Source organism: Bubalus bubalis, chromosome X, assembly GCF_019923935.1.
Source record: "Bubalus bubalis isolate 160015118507 breed Murrah chromosome X, NDDB_SH_1, whole genome shotgun sequence".
In the NCBI taxonomy this organism is placed as follows: domain Eukaryota; kingdom Metazoa; phylum Chordata; class Mammalia; order Artiodactyla; family Bovidae; genus Bubalus; species Bubalus bubalis.
Window position 1 is genome coordinate 46639576 of NC_059181.1, and position 19846 is coordinate 46659421.

The window sequence follows — 19846 nt, forward strand, 5'->3', positions numbered from 1 at the left end:
AGTGGGCTTTATTCCACAGATGCAAGGATTCTTCAATATTTGCAAATCAATCAATGTGATATACCATATTAACAAGTTGAAGGATAAAAACCATATGATTATCTCAATAGATGCAGAGAAAGTCTTTGACAAAATTCAAAACCCATTTATGATAAAAACTCTCCAGAAAGCAGGCATAGAAAGAATATACCTCAACCTAATAAAAGCCATGTGTGATAAACCCAGAGCAAACATTATCCTCAATGGCAAAAAATTGAAAGCATTTCCCCTAAAGTCAGGAACAAGACAAAGGTGCCCACTCTCACCACTACTATTCAACATAGGTTTGGAAGTTTTAGCCACAGCAATCAGAGAAGAAAAAGGAAAAAAAAAGGAATCCAGATCAGAAAAGAAGAAGTAAAACTCTCACTGCTTGCAGATGACATGATCCTCTACATAGAATACCCTAAAGACACTACCAGAAAATTGCTAATCAATGAATATAGCAAAGATGCAGGATATAAAATTAACACACAGAAATCCCTTGCATTCCCATACATTAACAATGAGAAAGCAGAAAGAGAAAGAAAAAATTTCATTCACCATTGTGATGAAGAGAATAAAATACTTAGGAATAAATTTACCTAAAGCAACAAAAGACCTATATATAGAAAATGATAAAACACTGATGAAAGAAATCAAAGATGACACAAATAGATGGAAAAATATACCATGTTCATGGATCAGAAGAATCAATATAGTGAAAGTGAGTAGACTATCGAAAGCAATCTAGATTCAATGTAATCCCTATCAAGCCACCAATGGTGTTTTTCACAGAACTAGAACAAACAATTTCACAATTTGTATGGACATACAAAAAACCTCGAATAGCCAAAGCTATCTTGAGAAAGAAGAATGGAACTGGAGGAATCAACCTGCCTGACTTCAGACTATACTGCAAAGCTACAGTCATCAAGACAGTATAGTACTGACACAAAGACAGAAATATAGATCAATGGAACAAAACAGAAAGTCCAAAGATAAATCCACACACCTATGGACACCTTATCTTTGACAAAGGAGGCAAGAATATACAATGGAGAAAAGAGAATCTCTTTAACAAGTGGTGCTGGGAAAACTGGTCAATCACTTGTAAAAGAATGAAACTAGAACACTTTCTAACACCATACACAAAAATAAACTCAAAATGGATTAAAGATCTAAGTGTAAGACCAGAAACCATAAAACTCCTAGAGGAAAACATAGGCAAAACATTCTCTGACACAAATCACAGCAAGATCCTCTATGACCCATCTCCCAGAGTAATGAAAATAAAAGCAAAAATAAACAAATGGGACCCAATTAAACTTAAAAACTTTTGCACAATACAGGAAACTATAAGCAAGGTGAAAAGACAGCCTTCAGAGTGGGAGGAAATAACAGCAAACGAAACAAATGACAAAGAATTAATCTCAAAAAAATACAAACAGCACATGCAGCTCAATATCAGAAAAATAAAGGACCCAATCAAAAAATGTGCCAATGACCTAAACAGACATTTCTCCAAAGAAGACATAGAGATGGCTAACAAACACATGAAAAAATGCTCAACATCACTCATTATCAGAGAAATACAAAGCAAAACCACAATGAGGTACCATCTCATGCCTGTCAGAATGGCTGCTGTCAAAAAGTCTACAAACAATAAATGCTAGAGAAGGTGTAGAGAAAAGGGAACCCTCTTACACTGTTGGTGGGAATGCAAACTAGTACAGCCACTATGGAGAACAGTGTGAAGATTCCTTAAAAACTGAAAATACAACTTCTATATGACCCACCAATCCCACTGCTGGGCATGCACACTGAGGAAACCAGAATTGAAAGAGACATGTGCACCCCAATGTTCATTGGAGCACTACTTACAATAGCTAGGACATGGACGCAACCTAGATGTCCATTGGCAGACAAATGGATAAGAAAGTTGTGGTACATATACACAATAGAATTATTACTCAGCTATTAAAAAGAATGCATTTGAATCAGTTCTAATGAGGTGGATGAGACTGTAGCCTATTAAACAAAGTGAAGTAAGTCAGGAAGAAAAACACCAATACAGTATATTAACGCATATATATGGAATATAGAAAGATGGTAATGATGACCCTATATGTGAGACAGTGAAAGAGACAGATATAAAGTACAGACTTTTGGACTCTGTGGGAGAAGGCAAGGGTGGGATGATTTGAGAGACTAACATTAAAACATGTATATTACCATATGTGAAATAAATCATCAGTCCAAGTTTGATGCATGAAACAGGGCACTCAAAGCCAATGCACTGGAAGAACTCAGAGGAATGGGATGGGGAGGAAGTGGGAGGGGAGTTCCAGATGAGGACACATGTACACCCATGGCTGATTCATGTCAATGTATGGCAAAAACCACCACAATATTGTAAAGTAATTAGCCTCCAATTAAAATAAATACATTTAAAATAAAAGAAAAAAAACATATTGAAAGATAAAAACTATATGATAATCTCAATAGAAAGAAAGTCTTTGACAAAATTCAACACCCATTTATGATATAAACTCTTCAAAAAATGGGCATAGAAGGAATCTACCTCAACATAATAAAGGCCATATAAACCCACAGCAAATATTACTTTCAATGGTGAAAAACTGAGAGCATTCCCTCTATGACGAGGAATAAGACAACAGTGCCAACTCCTGTCACTATTATTCAACACAGTTTTGGAAGTCCTAGCTATGGCAGAGAAGAACATGAAATAAAAGGAATCCAGGTTTGAAAAGAAGTAAAACTCTCACTGTTTGCAGACATTATACCATATATAGAAAATCCTAAAGATACTATCAGAAACTTACCAGGACCAATCAGTGAATTTAGTAAAGTCACAGGATACAAAATCAACACACAGAAATCCCTTGCATTCCTATATCCTAACAATGAAAAATCAGAAAGAGAAATTAAGGAAATGATCCTAGGAATAAATTTACCTAAAGAAACGAAAGACCTGTATATAGGAAACTATAAAACACTGATGAAAGAAATCAAAATGACACAATTAGATGGAGAAATATACCATGTCTTGGATTGGAAAAATCAATATAGTGAAAATGAGTATATTACCCAAAGCAATCTATAGATTCAACATAATCTCTATCAAACTACCAATGGTATTTTTCACAGAACTAGAACAAATAATTTCACAATTTGCATGGAAACACAAAAGACTCTGAATAGCCAAAGCCATCTTGAGAAAGAAGAATGGAACTGGAGGAATCAACCTTCCTGACTTTAGACTATATACTACAAAGCTATAGTCATCAAGACAGTATGGTATGTGTGCTCAGTTGCTCAACCATGTCCAAATTTTTGCGACCCCATGGGCTGTAGGCTTCTCTGTCCATGGGATTTCCAGGCAACAATACTAGAAGATGGGTTGCCATCTTCTCAACCCCAAGACAGTATGGTACTTGCACAAAAATAGAAATATAAACCAATGGAACAAGATCTTAAAGCCCAGAGATAAACCCACACACCTGTGAGCACCTTATGTTTGACAAAGGAGGCAAGGATATACAATGGGGCAAAGACAGTCTCTTCAGTAAGTGCTGCTGGGAAAACTTGACAGCTATCTGTAAAAGAATGAAATTATAACACTTCCTAACACCTTGCTGCTGCTGCTGCTAAGTTGCCTCAGTCATGTCCGACTCTGTAGGACCCCATAGATGGCAGCCCACCATGGTCCCCCATCCCTTGGATTCTCCAGGCAAGAACACTGGAGTGGGTTGCCATTTCCTTCTCCAATGCATGAAAGTGAAAAGTGAAAGTGAAGTCACACAGTCGTGTCTGACTCTCAGCGACTCCATGGACTGCAGCCTACCAGGCCTCTCCATCCATGGGATTTTCCAGGCAAGAGTACTGGAGTGGGTTGCCATTGCCTACTCTGTCCTAATACCATACACAAAGATAAATTCAAAATGGATTAAAAACCTAAATGTAAGACCAGAAACTATAAAACTCTTAGAGAAAAACATAGGCAAAATATTCTCTGACGTAAATTACAACAAGATCCTCTATGACCCACCTCCCACTGCTGCTGCTGCTTTGTCACTTCAGTCTTGTCTGACTCTGTGTGACCCTAATGGACTGCAGCCTGCCACGCTCCTCTGTCCATGGGATTCTCTAGGCAAGAATACTAGAGTGGGTTGCCATGCACTCCTCCAGGGGATCTTCCCAACTCAGGGATTGAACCTGGGTCTCCTGCATTGCAGGCAGATTCTTTACCACTGAGCCACCAGGGAAGTCCCATGACCCACCTCCTAGAGTAATGGAAATAAAAACAAAAATAAACAAGTGGGACCTAGGTAAACTTAAAAGGTTTTTGCACAGCAAAGGAAACTATAAACAAGGTGAAAAGACAACCCTCAGAATGGGAGAAAATAACAGCAAATGAAACAGCTGACAAATAATTAATTTCCAAAATATACAAGCAGTTTATGCAGCTCAATACCAGAAAAAAACGAGCAATCCAATCAAAAAGTGGGCAGAAGACCTAAAGAGACATTTGTCCAAATAAGACATAAAGATGACTAATAAAACACACGAAAAGATGGTCAAGATTGCTCATAATTAGAGAAATGCAAATCAAAACTACAATGAAATATCACCTCACACCTCTCAGAATGGCCATCATAAAAAAATCTACAAACAATAAATTCTAGAGAGAGTGTGGAGAAAAGGGAACCCTTTTGCACTGTTGATGGAAACGTAAATTGATATAGCCACTATGGAAGACAGTATGGAGATTCCTTAAAAAACTAGGAATAAAACTACCATATGACCCAACAATCCCAGTTCTGGGCATATACCCTGAGAAAACCATAATTAAAAAAGACACATGTACCCAGTGTTCACTGCAGCACTATTTATAGTAGCTAGGACATGGAAGCAACCTAGATGTCCAACAGATGAATGGATATAAAAGATATGGTACATATATACACAATGGAATATTACTCAGCCATAACAAGGAACACATTTGAGTCAGTGCAAAGGAGGTGGATGAACCTAGAACCTATTATACAGAGTGAATTAAACCAGAAAGAGAAAAACAAATATAATGTATTAACACACATATATGAAATCTAGAGAGATGGTTCTGATGAACCTATTTGCACAACAGCAATGGAGATGCAGACATAGAGAACAGACTTATGGACACAGGGTGGTAGGAAGGAGAGGGTGGGACGAATGGATAAAGTGGCATGGAAACACACACTAACATATGTAAAATAGACAGCCAGTTGGAATCTGCTGTATGACTCAGGGAACTCAAACTGGGGCTCTGTGATAACCTAGAGGGGTGGGATGAGGTGGGAGGGAGGCTCAAGAGTGAAGGGACACAGTATACCTATGGCTGACCCATGTTGATATAGGGCAGAAACCAATACAATATTATAATTATCCTTAAATTATAAAGTAATACATTAAAAAAAGAATACTGGAGTGGGTTACCATTTCCTTAGGGGATGTTAACTCCTTGTCACACAGAGAAAAAAATTGTTAAGGCTTGGGAGAAGACTTGCCAAAAGTCACACAGTGGGATGATGACAGAGCCACACCAACTTCCAGGCCTCTGAGTCTCAATTCTATGCCACTCTGCTGCACTGTGCTGGGCCCTAATCAAGGAAGAAGAGTTAGAGTGAGGACTATGCAGGTTCCCCTCACACCTGTAAGAGCCATCCTCTTCCTCTCCCATCACACTCTTGTACCAATCCAGCTGAGCCTTCTCTTCAGCATTTCCAGTCCTCACTGGCTACCACTATTTTGGTCCCACCTAGAACATTCCAGAAAGCTTTCTGTGGCTATTATTCTTATCCAGAAACCCCACTATCACCACTCCCAAACTGTGGAACATGTTCCTCTACTCTTCTCCTTGGGAGATAAGTTTGAGGAGCCAAAACAAAGGTCCAAACAGAAACCTGCCATTGGGGACAAACATAAAGGTAAAGACAAAATGAAAATAAAGAATTTGAGTTATTGTTTAAGGAAAATGACCAACAAGATCTGGAATTTGAATTAACATTTCTAAAGCCTACAGCCAAAGTCTACTCTCAAAACCATTTTTTTCAGGACCTGAAGGAAGGGCTGTCTAGCTTGGTACTCTTTGGGAGAGCTGTAAATGCTGCTGGTAGAGCCCCAAGCAAGCTATCCCTGCAACTACTCCTCCCCTAATTTGCAGCCTTCCTCAGAGGCACCTCTTCTTAAGGGGGGCATCTCACTAACTCTAGATGCAGCAAAGACCCCAAAATGAGCCCTCTAGCCCCTGTTCCCATTTCCTCAACACCAGCCCCTCAAATGAATTATCTTATTCAGCCATGAGTAATTCATTCAGCCCAGCCTCAGTCTGTCTGTTCTTTTCTCTTGAATGCAGCCTCCTTTATCTTATACAGCAGTCACCACATCTAGCACGGAGCAGCAGCTCAAACAATGTTGGTTCAACTGAATTCTAATTCAGCTACAGCTTATCAGCCCAAAACTAAAATGCCAGAGTCACTCCTTTCAGGCTGGAGATTTGAGAAAGAGACCTAACCTTTTTGAAGAAAATGCTACCTAACATATGGAGTCACAGTAAGGATTAGAGATGATAAATATAAAAGATTACTTGCTAGGTACTAAGAAGATGTTCAATAAAGGGCCCTTGTGATAGGGCCTCTTGCAGCTACCTTCTCCACTCTAGTTCCTCAGATTTCCCCTCACTGAGATGAGGATGACAAAAGTCTCTTAACAGCATTCCCTCTGGTTCCTCCTGCTGCAGCACTGAAATCCCACCCCCTTGCCTCCCCGCTTCCATCTCATCCACCCCGCACACCCTTGCCAGATTCATTTTCTTACAACTCTGATTTCAGTGCATCACACCTTGACTTACTAAATTATTCGGCACTGCCTACAAGATTAAGGCCAACTCCCTTTGCCTGACCTTCAAGACCTGCACTCTCCATGTCGCTTGCAGGTTTCCTAGGCTCACTTCTCTGCCCCTTAGCTTCAGCCCTAAATATACAGGGCTTATCCAGTCTAGGAGGTATGGTCACTCAGACTCTGCCTCTACCTAGAAATGGGCTTACCTGGTGAAACTTCTTGATGCAGCAGCTTTCTCCTCAGGCTACTGAGCCTGCCTCTCCAGCTTGCCTCGAATGGTGGGGGCTCTCGGAACCACCTACTTGCCACTCTCCTCTAAGGCTCCCAAACTGCCTTAGAACGGAATGTATTCAAAGGTGTCATACCTGAATGATAAGGCTTCCATTATTTCAGTACTAACTCAGCAAGGGTGAGATCAAAGGCAACATACCTCCTTCTTCCTCTGTTCAGATGAAGAACAGGAGAAGAGCTAACTCCAGGGAAAGAGATGTGATAAGGCAGTCAGAAAAGCCTGCAGAGGAACAGCTGGATCAAGTTAACAATGGAGACTCCTGACTTTCCTAGGTATCCTCTATATGTACCATATCCTCTATATGCACCATACCCTAAGTGAGAGACCTCAGTAAAGAAACGGAGGTTTGGGAGGGATCAAATCAGTGTGCTTAGAGGAAGAAGCATTAAATTGAGGGCCAGGAACTTTGTGCTCTTATGTAACCTTTGGCAAACAAATCACTTCCCTGTTCTGGGCCTCAGTTTTCCCATTTAGAAATGGGAGACTGGACTGGGAATCTGTTTCCTCCAGGCTGCATGAAGCTGGGGAAAGGACAGTATTGTGTTTAGTTTTCCAGTGGCTGCTGAGTTAGGAGTCATGTTGAGGAAATGTCATTTTGGGGGTTCTAGGCTTCACTGGGAGGCCTGGATGCCTATCTGGTTGGGCCCACTGCAGAACAGAGGTGAACTGCAGCCCTGCCTCACTCCATATGCCTCTCACTTCTACCCTCCCTCTGCAAGCCCACCCAACACTCTACTTTTCTGAATGTGCTAGGCCTAGCCTATGAATATATAAAATGTACAGATTCTTGAGGATCCACAAGCTGGCCAGGCCCAGCCCTCTCTCTGGAGAACTGCAGCCCCCAGTTGAGGGGCACTGTCTAGAGAAGAGGTGTTAGTATCTGCTTGGAAACCCAGCAGGGGGAAAAAAAAAAACTGTAGATGAAAGCAGTGAAGGCTCTGCAATAAGAAATGCAGATCAAAAGATTGCAAAGCTCCCCAACCCATCCCCATCCCCTGCAGTACCATTATGCCTGCCTCTGACTCCACCAAACTCCCTCAGGCCATTTTCTTCATTGTACTTATTATCCCCTAATCCCAAAAGGGGAGGTGCAGGGGAGCAATGCACCCTCACTCAGCTAGCACCTGCACTTCTGCAGTGGTTCTGCCTGCCTTGCTAGACACATGAACAGGTTTGAAAAATAAGACCAAGGAGACATGAAAGACTGATTATTTAATTCAGAGAAGTTGAAGGTGGAAGAGATGGTTTAATGCCCATGAAATCGCCATGAATTGTCAAGCAGTAGAGCTATGGTGGGAGAAGGTAATGGCACCCCACTCCAGTACTCTTGCCTGGAAAATCCCATGGACGGAGGAGCCTGGAAGGCTGCAGTCCATGGGGTCGCTGAGGGCCGGACACGACTGAGCGACTTCACTTTCACTTTTCACTTTCATGCATTGGATAAGGAAATGGCAACCCAGTCCAGTGTTCTTGCCTGGAGAATCCCAGGGACGGGGGAGCCTGGTGGGCTGCCGTCTATGGGGTCGCACAGAGTCGGACATGACTGAAGCGACTTAGCAGCAGCAGAGCTATGGTGGCCAGCTGTTCTCAACCCCACCTGCCAACACACACACACACTTGGTTTCAGTATAGCATGAGAGGCTCAGATTACATCTGAAAAAGAACTTCCTGGCCATGAGATGGGTAAACCAAGAATGACTGACACAAAGGTCTATGAAATGCCTCTTCCGAGGGCTTTACTTTTATCACCCAGTCTATCTACCTGGACAGGACTTGAGGCTGGGGAACTGAAGAAATAACACTAGGCAGCTCTCTTCCAACCCCTTCTTCCTCTTTGGTTCTTCAAAGAAGCTAGACTTGTTGCTATTTCTTTCATTCCCTTCATCCTCTGGTTTAGAGAGTGTAAATGTAACAGTTCTTGAGGAATTTTTAACACCTCCACTATACTATGAGAGAAACACTGGATTGCCAGCTTCTTTCAACTACTTCTCTTCTGAAACTTTCAGCCCCTGACAGGTTGTAGAACAAGACTGAAAAAGCAAGAGACGTGAAAGGGGAGGAGTTCCTAGAAAGCTAACCAAGCTTCTTTTCACTCTTGATGAATGGGTGAGGTAAGAAGAGGGGTTGATTCATGTGATTTGTACTGATTTATGCTGAATGGATACAGTGGATAAGAGGAGCTGCACAGGAGGCAGTTGGTGCTGGTGGTGGTGCTTAGTTGCTAAGTCTCTCCCTAAATTCTATGTGAACTTAAGCGAGTCTCTGCTGCTTTGCGAGGCCTTGGGATTCCCGTCTGTAAGAAAAGGAGTCCAAACTGGTGCTTCCTGAAGGCCTGTCCAGCTTGGAGAAAAACGATCAGCAAAGGACTAAGGGGCACTCAGCCTTTACCACATTGGTATATAGAATCCTGGCTCTGTCCTTCCCCGCCACCCCACCAAGATCCCCTGCAAGGCCAAAGAGAGGCTGACAATATACAGTTTCCCTCTAGAGATAGCCTGCTCCCCTAGTTCTTCCAGATCCAAAGATGACTTTTTACCCGCCCAACTTATGGCACTCTTCCAATCCCTTTCTAAGAACCCATTCTAAAACCCTTTCTAAAATCCTGTTTTATTGTGGCATATCTGCACACAAAAAATATCAGAACTTCCCAATTCCCCACTCTTTGATGGCCCCTTCCTTCATTCCTTCAAGATCAGACCCCATTTCACAACCTGGCATTTGGGAAACCCAACACCACTGGGCCTCAATTTCCTTTTTACCTTGCTGTTGGTGTTGTTCAGTTGCTAAGTCACATCTGACTCTTTAAGACCCCAGGAACTGCAGCATGCCAGGCTTCCCTGTCCTTCACTATCTCCCAGAGTTTGCTCAAATCCATGTTCATTGAGTCGGTGATGCCATTCAACCATCTCATCCTCTGTTGCCCCCTTCTCCTTCTGCCCTTAATCTTTCCCAGCATCATGGTCTTTCCCAGCGAGTCAGCTCTTTGGACCAGGTGGTTAAAGTACTGGAGGTCCAGTTTCAGCATCAATCCTTTCAATGAATATTCAGGACTGATATCCTTTATGATTGACTGGTTGGATCTCCTTGCAGTCCAAGAAGACTCAAGAGTCTTCTCCAATAACACAGTTCAAAAGCATCAATTCTTCGGCACTCAGCCTTCTTATGGTCCAACTCTCACATCCATACATGACTACTGGAAAAACCACAGCTTTGACTATACAGATCTTTGTTGGCAAAGTGACATCTCAGCTTTGTAATATGCTATGTAGATTTGTCATAGCTTTCCTTCCAAGGAGCAAGCATCTTTTAATATCATGGCTGCAATCGTTGTCTGCAGTGATTTAGGGCCCAAGAAAATACAATCTGTCACTGCTTCCACTTTCTCCCCCTTCTATTTGTCATGAAGTGATGGGAACGAATGCCATAATCTCAGTTTTTTGAATGTTGCGTGTTAATTCAGTTTTTTCACTCTTTTCTTTCACTTTCATCAAGAGAGTCTTTAGTTCCTCTTCACTTTCTGCCATTAGAACGGTATCATCTGTGTACCTGAGGCTGTTGATATTTCTCCCAGAAATCCTGATTCCAGCTTGTGATTCATCCAGCTCAGCATTTCACACGATGTACTCTGCATACAAGTTAAATAAGCAGGGTGATAATATACAGCCTTGATGTACTCCTTTCCCAATTTTGAACCAGTCCATTGTTCCATGTCCAGTTCTAACTGTTGCTTCTTGAACTGCATATAGGTTTCTCAGGAGACAGGTAAGGTGGTCTGGTATTCCCATCTCTCGAAGAATTTTCCAGTTTGTTGTGATCTACACAGTCAAAGGCTTTAGCATAGTCAATGAAGCAGATGTTTTTCTGGAATTCCCTTGCTTTCTCTATGATCCAACGGATGTTGGCAATTTGATCTCTGGTTCCTCTGCCTTTTCTAAATCCAGCTTGAACATCTGGAAGTTCTGGGTATTTTCTGGTTGAAATTGTAAGGGGCATTTCTACCTTGGAGCCATACAATTTCAACCAGAAAAGACTGTCACTTCACTCATCCTGCTTGCTAGCCACTCCCTCCCATTCCTAATTTTGCTTATACAACTATATTTTGCCTAACCAAAACCCCTCTAATTTCTGGAGGCTTCCCAGGACAATACCTCATGTACATACAGATCTCTCATCTCTCTCCATGGCAGCTGTCTCTAGATTCATGAATTAGCTGGGGACTGGGCAATGCAGGTCCTGAGCTTATAGACATTGTGCTTTATTTTTTTTAATTGTAGATGAAACCCATTCCCCTTCTCAATCATCATTATGTATACTCAATAAATATCTGAGACTTGAGTATCATTTTTCTAATCATTTTCATGTGAATCAGGACAAGAGCCAGTTGCGAACATAAAGGTCTTCTCCAAAGCTTGACAGACATTAAATCCTTCCTGAGTATTCATTACCGCTGTGCATTGCTAGGGTTTCATGGAACTTCATCTGAGATTCAGGTTTCATTTACCCCTGTGAGAAGTTCGGAGAGAACCCAGACATTCATGGTATAAGGGAAACAAAGTAGAGGCAGGGAAATTTAATTATAGTTTGCTTCCTAAGCCAGAAAATGCCCAAGGGATGCAGGTGGCCTGGAGGAGTTCTGAGTTCTGAGAAAGAGGTCATCTGGATTGCAAGAGATGGAAAGGCACTAAGAATATAGGCCCAGAGCTGAGAGGGAAGAGAATTTGAACATTGTAGGGTGAGTGAGTCAGAGTGTGGGGAGCAGAGTCATATAGGGCAGGGATGTTGGGTGGCTGCTGGTTTGAGACAGTGCAAAGGACATGTCCAGCTCTGAACCAGAGATACCCAGATGTAAGTAGGGGGATTGAATTGGTGCTTGGTCAAAGTGAGAGGAGGTGACTGTAGTGTCCTATCTGCAGTTCTTGCTAGTGTCACAAAAGTCCCCAGCTAGCCTTCCATTAAAGTGAGGGATTTACTGGGTCTCATTTTCTCCTCTTATAGGTACCTAGGCTTTGCCAGGGACCTGTAGTGTACAGAGTTTTCCACCCTCAGAGGTGTGTTAAAGGTCCAAGAAGAGCCTTTCAAGTCCCTAGATAGCTCCTGGGCTTCCCTGGTGGCTCAGATGGTACAGAATCCACCTGCAATGCAGGAGACCTGGGTTCGATCCCAGGGTTGGGAAGATCCGCTGAGGAGGGCATGGCAACCCACTCTGGTATTCTTGCCTGAAGAACCCCCGTGGACAGAGATGTCTGGTGGGCTACAGTCCATGGCATGGCAAAGAGTCAGACACGACTGAGCAACTAAGTACAGCACAGCACAGATAGCTTGCTCCTCAGAAAGGCCTATAGTCCACAGAAAGGGGCACACTTCCATGCAGACTGAGCAGTGGGTGGGGCCGATTGAGGGGAGCTGCACTGAGGGAGGGGGCTCTGCTGGACTCCCCAAGGTGTGGGTGGGGAGTCCAACAAAGCAGGACCCTCCATCAAGCCCATGTGAATGCAGCAGGCAGGTAAAGCTGCAGGAGATATTTGTGTGAGGGGCAAAGGTTCACCTTGACTCCCGCGGCCCATGCCAAGGCAAGCTTGGCCCATGGAGGCTGGATCTGCAGGGCCTGTCCTGAGCTGTGGCACGCCTAGCACAGCCCCTCACCGCCGGCAGAGCCTAGGCCAAGTCTGACGGTCACCAGTCAGAGGTGTCTGCAGCAGACAATGACAGCGGCCCAGCAGGCTGGGTATTTTCAGCAACTTTGAAGTTGGAGGATTTGGCTGCTTCTCTAGCTCTCTCACACACACCCAAACGGCTGTTTCTTTACTACAATAATTGCTCCCCCGACCTATGGCACAGAACCGCGCGCCCCCCCCCCGCCCCCCGCCACACACACATACACCACACCACATCACACCATGGTTATCGCTATTTTTAAACCAGAGGTTGGAGAGAAAAGCGCAGCCAGTACCCTCCAAGGGGACAGGAGGTGAGGCAGGGCGGGGGAGGGGGAGCAGGGACAGGAGGGAGGCGCGGGGGCGAGGGAGAGTTTGACAAAGCGGCCTTGCAGCTCTCACCCAAGGACTAGCTTGAGCTGCTGACCTAACCCAAGGTACTCCGAGAGATGGGTTGCCAGCCCCTCTGTCCGCGGGGGCGGGCGCCAGATGCGCCCGGAAGCCCAGGAGCAGGGGGCGCGGCTGGTTGGGGCCTCAAGGCCGAGGTTCCAAAGGGAAGTGAGCAGCCCACAGGCCAAATTGAGCTCCTCTAGGGAGGAGACAGACAAAGTAGATACCCCAACCCACGCCAATGCAAGTACCCGTCGGGCCCAGGCCAGCGCGTAGGCTTCGTCCCTAGAGAAGAGGGAAAGGCAGGAGATGCGCCGGGAAGGGGAGGGGCGGCAGCCGGGCCGCTGTGATGAGCGATACTCGTCTAACACAGCTGTTCCAGCTAATGTGCTACAACAAAGCTGTAGAGCTCCGGGCCTACAAAAGCACCGCTGGGGGTGCTGGTTGGCTTCTCCCCTCACGAGACCACAGGGCAGCACGTGCGGGTCGCCTCCCCTGCCTCCCCCGAGAGCCCCGAGGCATGGCCCAGGATAGCCTGCCGGCCTGCCTTCCTCTTTCCACCTCTAGCCGCGGTCGCTAGCGCTCAGAGGACATGGCTCTGACTCTCACCAGAAAGTCCTTAAAGCTGGTTCCAAAGGGGAGCGCAGAGCGGTCCGGACGCCGATCGGCCCAGCCCTTAGAGCTCCTTTCCAGGCGGCCAGAGTGGAGCACTGCACCGTATGGCGGGCAGGCGGAGGCTCCTGCTGCGCGCAAAGCTTACCCGGCCCTGTCCGGTTTCCAGTCCGGTTTTTGTCTCTTGCGCCGCACTGGCCGGAGCTGGAGCCTTGGCTGCTACGGCTGAGAGCGTCGCCACCGCCGCCCCTGCCGCCGCTGTGGCTCCAGTCACCTCCTGCACCAGCTCCCCTTCCCAAGGCTCTGGACTGTTCCCCCATACCCCTCCCCCGCCCCAGTTTCGCAGCCACAGGGTGGGGCATTGGCTTCCTGATTGGCAGGCGTGTGGTCCAATCACCACAGTGAGAAAGCGTTTCCTGACTCACCCACTGTTTTCCTTGGTGCGTTTCTCTTTAAATGCAAATAAACGCGGGCGTGGTGTTGGCAGGGGGCGGAGAGGCTCCAGAACCCCTAGCGGGGACTCCTCAGTCCCCCACCCTCTCACGCCGGGCGGGTAGCTGCTTGGCGACGCCGTAAGCTCCAGGGGCTGGTCCCGTCAGTATGGAGCTCTCTGGAGCCCGGTTTCGCTTTTGCATGCGCTTTTATTTCCGTGGCCGCGGTGCAATCGGGCCGCGGCGCGCTGGCCGCCACCGGTAGTTTATTCCAGAGCGAGAGGCCCTCTGGGAGAGGCGGGGTGGAGAGATTGGGGTTCCTGGGGGACTACAGCGCACCCCCTGCACTTTTCCGGCCCCCTCCTTAGGCATAGAATCAGGGCCCCGGGCGCCTGCTCCGGAGCCGCTCAGAGAGACCCACCTGCCAGGAAAGTCAATTGCAGCTCCAGCGTCCCAGCTTCCTCCACCTTTTCGGCACACTGGAGCCTTAAGAGACTATAGAGTCCAGCTTCTACCAGTTACTGAAAAGTCTTTTGCTGCCCAGAGAAGAGAAAGTGCTTCCCCAAGGTCACCTATACTTCTAGTAACTGGGGCAGATTTGGAATTCAGGACCTGGGCTCCCAGTCCAGGGCTGCTTTCACTTTTCTTCTTTGTAAAGACCTGTTTCCATGATTGACTCTGACCCTAATTTCCCACTTTTTATGGAACTTGAGGGGATCCCCAATGTCTCTAGTGGCCTTCTCAGCCCTTTGATGTTGAGCTAGGCTTTGTGCAGTTCCCTATCCCTGAAAAACCTGGTTATTGAGAGAAAAATCTTGTCTGGGCTCAGACTGGAGGTCAAAGTTGAAGGTGGAATGAGGAGGCCTGTAGCAGCCTTGCTGCTGATGTGTCTGGGATGTGGTAGGGGGCCAGCCTGAATTTGGGTCTCTAGCCTGAGGGCATTAAATGGCATTAGTGGCTGTCAGGGCCAGGTGAGCTGAGGCAACAAAGAATCCAGTTCTACCACTAGCTCAGGAGTATCCAGAAGGCCCAGCCCTAAAACTCTGTGAATGTCTAAAAAAGCAGGGGAGGGGGGTGAGGAAGGGCAGAAGTGGTACAGTTGAGGAGAGGGGAGGGATTAGAGAACGATGCCTGCCATTTTTTGCATTGCAGGAGGAGTGCTGTCTGTTGCTCTGTTGGGTTCTATTTGCCTTGAAAAGATCCAGCTGCTAAACTGGTAAGAGGAGGACTACTGCCCCTGCCTGTGTGGACCAAAGGAAGTTACATGGTTGCTAGGGCTGGGATCTGCTCCAGCTCTGCCTCAGACTTGCTGTATGACCTTAGCCAGTCCATTTTATCTTGTGGGCCAGACCATCACACCATCTCCACAAGGAGGGTGTAAAACTGGTCAAGCGTATAGAGTCTTCCAACTCTGACAGTTCAACTCAATTTTTTTATAATATTACATGACTTTCCATGACATTCTATACTTTGTCAACAAACATTAGTATTTGAACATCATACCTCCTCTCATCATCTTAGGTCCAAATAAATGTCAGAGAGAAGGGGGCTGCGGCTGGCTCATTGTGCAACTTTGTTGGACGAGTGGCTAGCCTCAGTTTCCCCATTTAGATGGCTGGCCTGTAATGTTTCCCTGGAGCTGTGATTTCCTGCTTTGTAAAGCCCTGATTCTCATTTATTGGACCTGATTTGGAGGTGTCTTTTTTCCCAGTACCTCCTTCATAAACTTCTTCACTGCCCCATGCCTCTGGTTGCCTGCCACCTGTTCCCATTTCACCCAGAACCTTGATTCTCTGGAGTAGACCAAAGACTACTATTTGGAGGAGACAGTTTCTAAATCTGGAGTCCAGGGAAACACAGGGCCAGGATAGTTTCAGCTGTGGGAGCAGGAAGATGAGATGTACAGAGTAGTAAAGTGGTGGGCTTGAAATAACACTGAGGTGAGGGGCACTGATGCACTGCTCCTGTCAGAGGAGCTAGTCCTCAATATCTTCTACCCAGCTACCAACAATATTCCACAGCAGTCAGATTTGGGACTGATAAGTATTTGACATTGGGCTGGGCCCAAAAGAAATAGGGATTGCAGAAAATGAAAATAATTTTTGACATGATAAAGAGGTCCCAGATGGGTGCACTTCTTGGTGCTGATATTTCTAAGTCTCAGGTGAAGATTGTATATATGCACGTTAAGGTAGAAGGGATGTTATGGGGGATGGCACAGCTCCTTGTTTGTATGGCCCACTCCTCCCCAGGAACAATGTATGGCAAGACCAAGTGTGGGCATAAACTTATACCTCAAACTGCTTTCTTGAAGAGAGTGCCCTCAAGGCCCCCATTATACATGCAGACTGAAACACAGTCAACTTGTTTGGTCACTACAGGGGCTGGTGGTGGAGAGCAAGAATATGTCCCTAAGTTTCTTCACCTACAAAGTGGAGATAATCTCTCTGCCGCTCAATACCTTGTTCCTGTGGTGAAAAACCCATGAGAACAGATGTGCAGGCTGTTTAGAGGCAACTCTATAAACATAGACTGATTCACATGACTACAGTGCTCATTTCTTTCTTCCCCAAATGTTCCATGGGCACCTCCTCTATGGCAGGCCTGGTGATAAGCATTGGGAGAAGTGGGTACAGTGATAACATTCTGGGAGAAGGGGGAAATTGGGGATAGAGTTCTGGGAGGAGCTGAAAGGTAGACTAGAGGTCTAGCAAAGGTGATCTGGAGCACTGCAGATGAAAAGATTCCTTCTCTCCAGGGGGAGGGGGAGGGGCATCAAAGATTCATGGAGGATGGCCTTGATGGTTATGTTAAGTTAAACAAGTTAGAAAAGTAGGTGTGGGGAAATTAGCAAGATGGTGTCAGTCAGGCTCTCTCACCCCATGCTTTCATGCCCTCTTGCCCCATGTTCTGTAAACAATGACTTTGCACAGTTATGTAACAGCTGAGATCACTTATAGCACTGCACATGTGCATCACAAGGTACTCATTTGGTTATGGCTACTTTGTGCAGTACCCCTGTATGAGCTTCACCATGAAAGCCCTAGCTGCTACTTCTTTGGGGTTACACTGGAGCAACATCATGGTTATGTTACATGAGGTTATGCTCTGGCTCTGTTATAGCTACATTATGGTTATGTTGTGGATGCTGCTATGGCTGCTGCATCAGCCAAGAGAGAGACTGTGTTATGGCTGCCATGCCAGCCAGGAAAGAATAAAAGAAAGTGGAGTCGCTCAGTCGTGTCCGACTCTTTGCGACCCATGGACTGTAGCCTACCAGGTTCCTCCATCCAGGGAATTTTCCAGTCAAGAATACTGGAGTGGGTTGCCATTTCCTTCTTCAGGAGATCTTCCTGACCCAGGGATTGAACCCGGGTCTCCTGCATTGTAGGCAGACGCCTTACCGTCTGAGCCACCAGAGAAGTCAGGAAAGAGTAAATGTTTCTGCAATTCCTAAAGTTCCTTGAGTCTCTTTCCAGCCTCTTAGCTCGCGCCTTGCTTACCCTGGGTTCAGTGAACAGTGCACACAGTGTGAACAGCGAGACAATTGGCGCCATGAGCAGGATTGGCTCATGGGTGATTTCCAGGCTAATTCATGCTGATGAATATTCTTAAGTACCTCTGCCTCCAGTTTCCTTATCCCACAGTGAGCCACAGCTTAACCCTGCCTCAGCTGGAGACTCTCCAAAACACATAGGTAAGTCTGATCCAGGCTCCTATGACGTCACTGATTTTGCCCTGGGTCCTGGTGAGCACTAGACCTTGTGTGCACTCTCCAAGAGTGGAATTTCTATTTCCCCCAGTTCTGCGGAGCTCCTGCACTCAACCTCTCCTGGCCTTCAAAGCCAGATGCTCTAGGGGCCCCTCCCCCCAATGCCAAACCCCCAGGGTGGGGAGCCTGATATGGGGCTCTGAACTCTCACTCCTCTGGGAGAACTTCTGTGATACAATTGTTATCTAGTTTATGGGTTGCCCACCTGGGGAATTAATTATATTGCAAGTGTGCCCCTCTTTCTGTCTCATTGGGTTTCTTCTTTATGTCTTTGGATGTAGAATTTCTTTTCTTGGTAGGTTCCAGTCTTTTTTATAGATGGTTGTTCAGCAGTTACTTGTGATTTGGTGTGCTCATTAGAGGGTGTGAACTTAGGGTCCTTCTCCACTATTTTATCTCTCCCACCCAGAGATTATTTTGATTGAGCACAGACACACCAAGTTTCCCAGAGAAGGGGGTCTCTTTCATACTTATACCCTCTGCACCCAAAAGAGAGTTTAGCACAGACTTAGTGCTAATCATGTGTTTGCTGAACATAGTCAAACAAGACACCTTTAGGTCTAATATTGAGCTTAATTGCCAACACCAACTATTGAAATGTGATGTTGTCATTCTCATCTGCACCAGACCATGTGTTTGGTGCCACATCCATGGTGATAAACTAGACACAGTTTACGGCCTCAGGGCATCCAGTGTAGTGGAGGAGACACACAGCCAATCTGACTAATGCCCTGCAGTATCTGACTTGGGCAAGGCACTTGATGAGGTTACCATCTACTAAACTGAAGAATAAAGGAATAGGATTAGAGGATGTAATGATTCTGTTTAGGACAGTCTGAGTTTGACTTGTTTTAAAGTTCCCCTTCTAAGAACTTTGCATGTGCTGTTCAGAGTGCCCCTAATGTTTTTCCTCTGAATACTGACATAGTTTGTGCCTCATTTTCTTCAGATATCTTTCAAGTGTCACCTTATTAGTGAAACTTTCCCTGGATACTTGAAATATAAAATAGAAAATCCCTTTTCCTACCTCCTTCATTCTCCAATCCTTTAATTGTCCTTTTATTCTTACCCACAGAATTTATCACTTCCTGGTATATTATTTTTATAGTCATTTAAAAATTATTTATTTTTAATTGGGGGATCATTACTTTACAATATTTTGTTGACTTCTGCCATATATCAACATGAATCAACCATAGGTATATGTATGTCCCTTCCCTCTTGAATCTCCCTCCCACATCCCACCTCATCCCACCCCTTTAAGTTATTGTCTATTTCTCATCATGCTAATGAAAGCTCCATGAGGGCTGACAGACAAGTAACAAAATACATAAGTAAAGCATATTGTATGTCAGAAGGCGATAAATGACATGAAGAAAAATAGACCAGGAAAGGAGTACAAGGAGTACCGGTGGGAGAATACTGCTTTAAATAGGGCAGTTGAGGTAGCACTTATTGAAAAGGTGAAAGTCAAGCAAAGATCCGAGGGAACTGAGGGAGCAAACTATGAGAATATGTGGAAGAGAAGCAGTACAGGCAGAAGGAAAAACAACTAAAAAGATCCTAAGGTGGGAACATGTTGGAATGTTAGAGGAACCACAAGGAAGCCAGTATAGCTACAGCAGAGTGAGTGTGGGGAAAAGTGGTAGAAGAGGGGGTCAGAGAGGACATGGGAGGTAGATGGCATATGACTTTGTACATTATTTAAAGACTAAGCTTTGCAGATTTTGAGTTGAGAAGTTGACATGGTCTTAGTAAAATGGCTAGGGAG

At 45.3% G+C, this 19846-nt stretch overlaps 1 protein-coding gene across 4 annotated transcripts in view; it reads right to left on the bottom strand.

Annotated features, from left to right (window-relative positions):
* AMER1 (APC membrane recruitment protein 1) overlaps window positions 1-15345 on the bottom strand; it is a 30273-nt gene extending 14928 nt beyond the window's left edge. For 2 of the 4 annotated variants that reach the window (XM_006054270.4, XR_327192.4), the window contains exon 1: window positions 14021-15345. The gene's annotated coding sequence lies outside the window, so the exon portion shown is untranslated. Of the gene's footprint in view, window positions 1-7130; window positions 7290-13869 lie in introns of all 4 variants that reach the window. The other 2 variants (XM_025277336.3, XM_006054271.4) reach the window with 2 other exon arrangements.
* Window positions 15346-19846: the final 4501 nt, after the last annotated feature.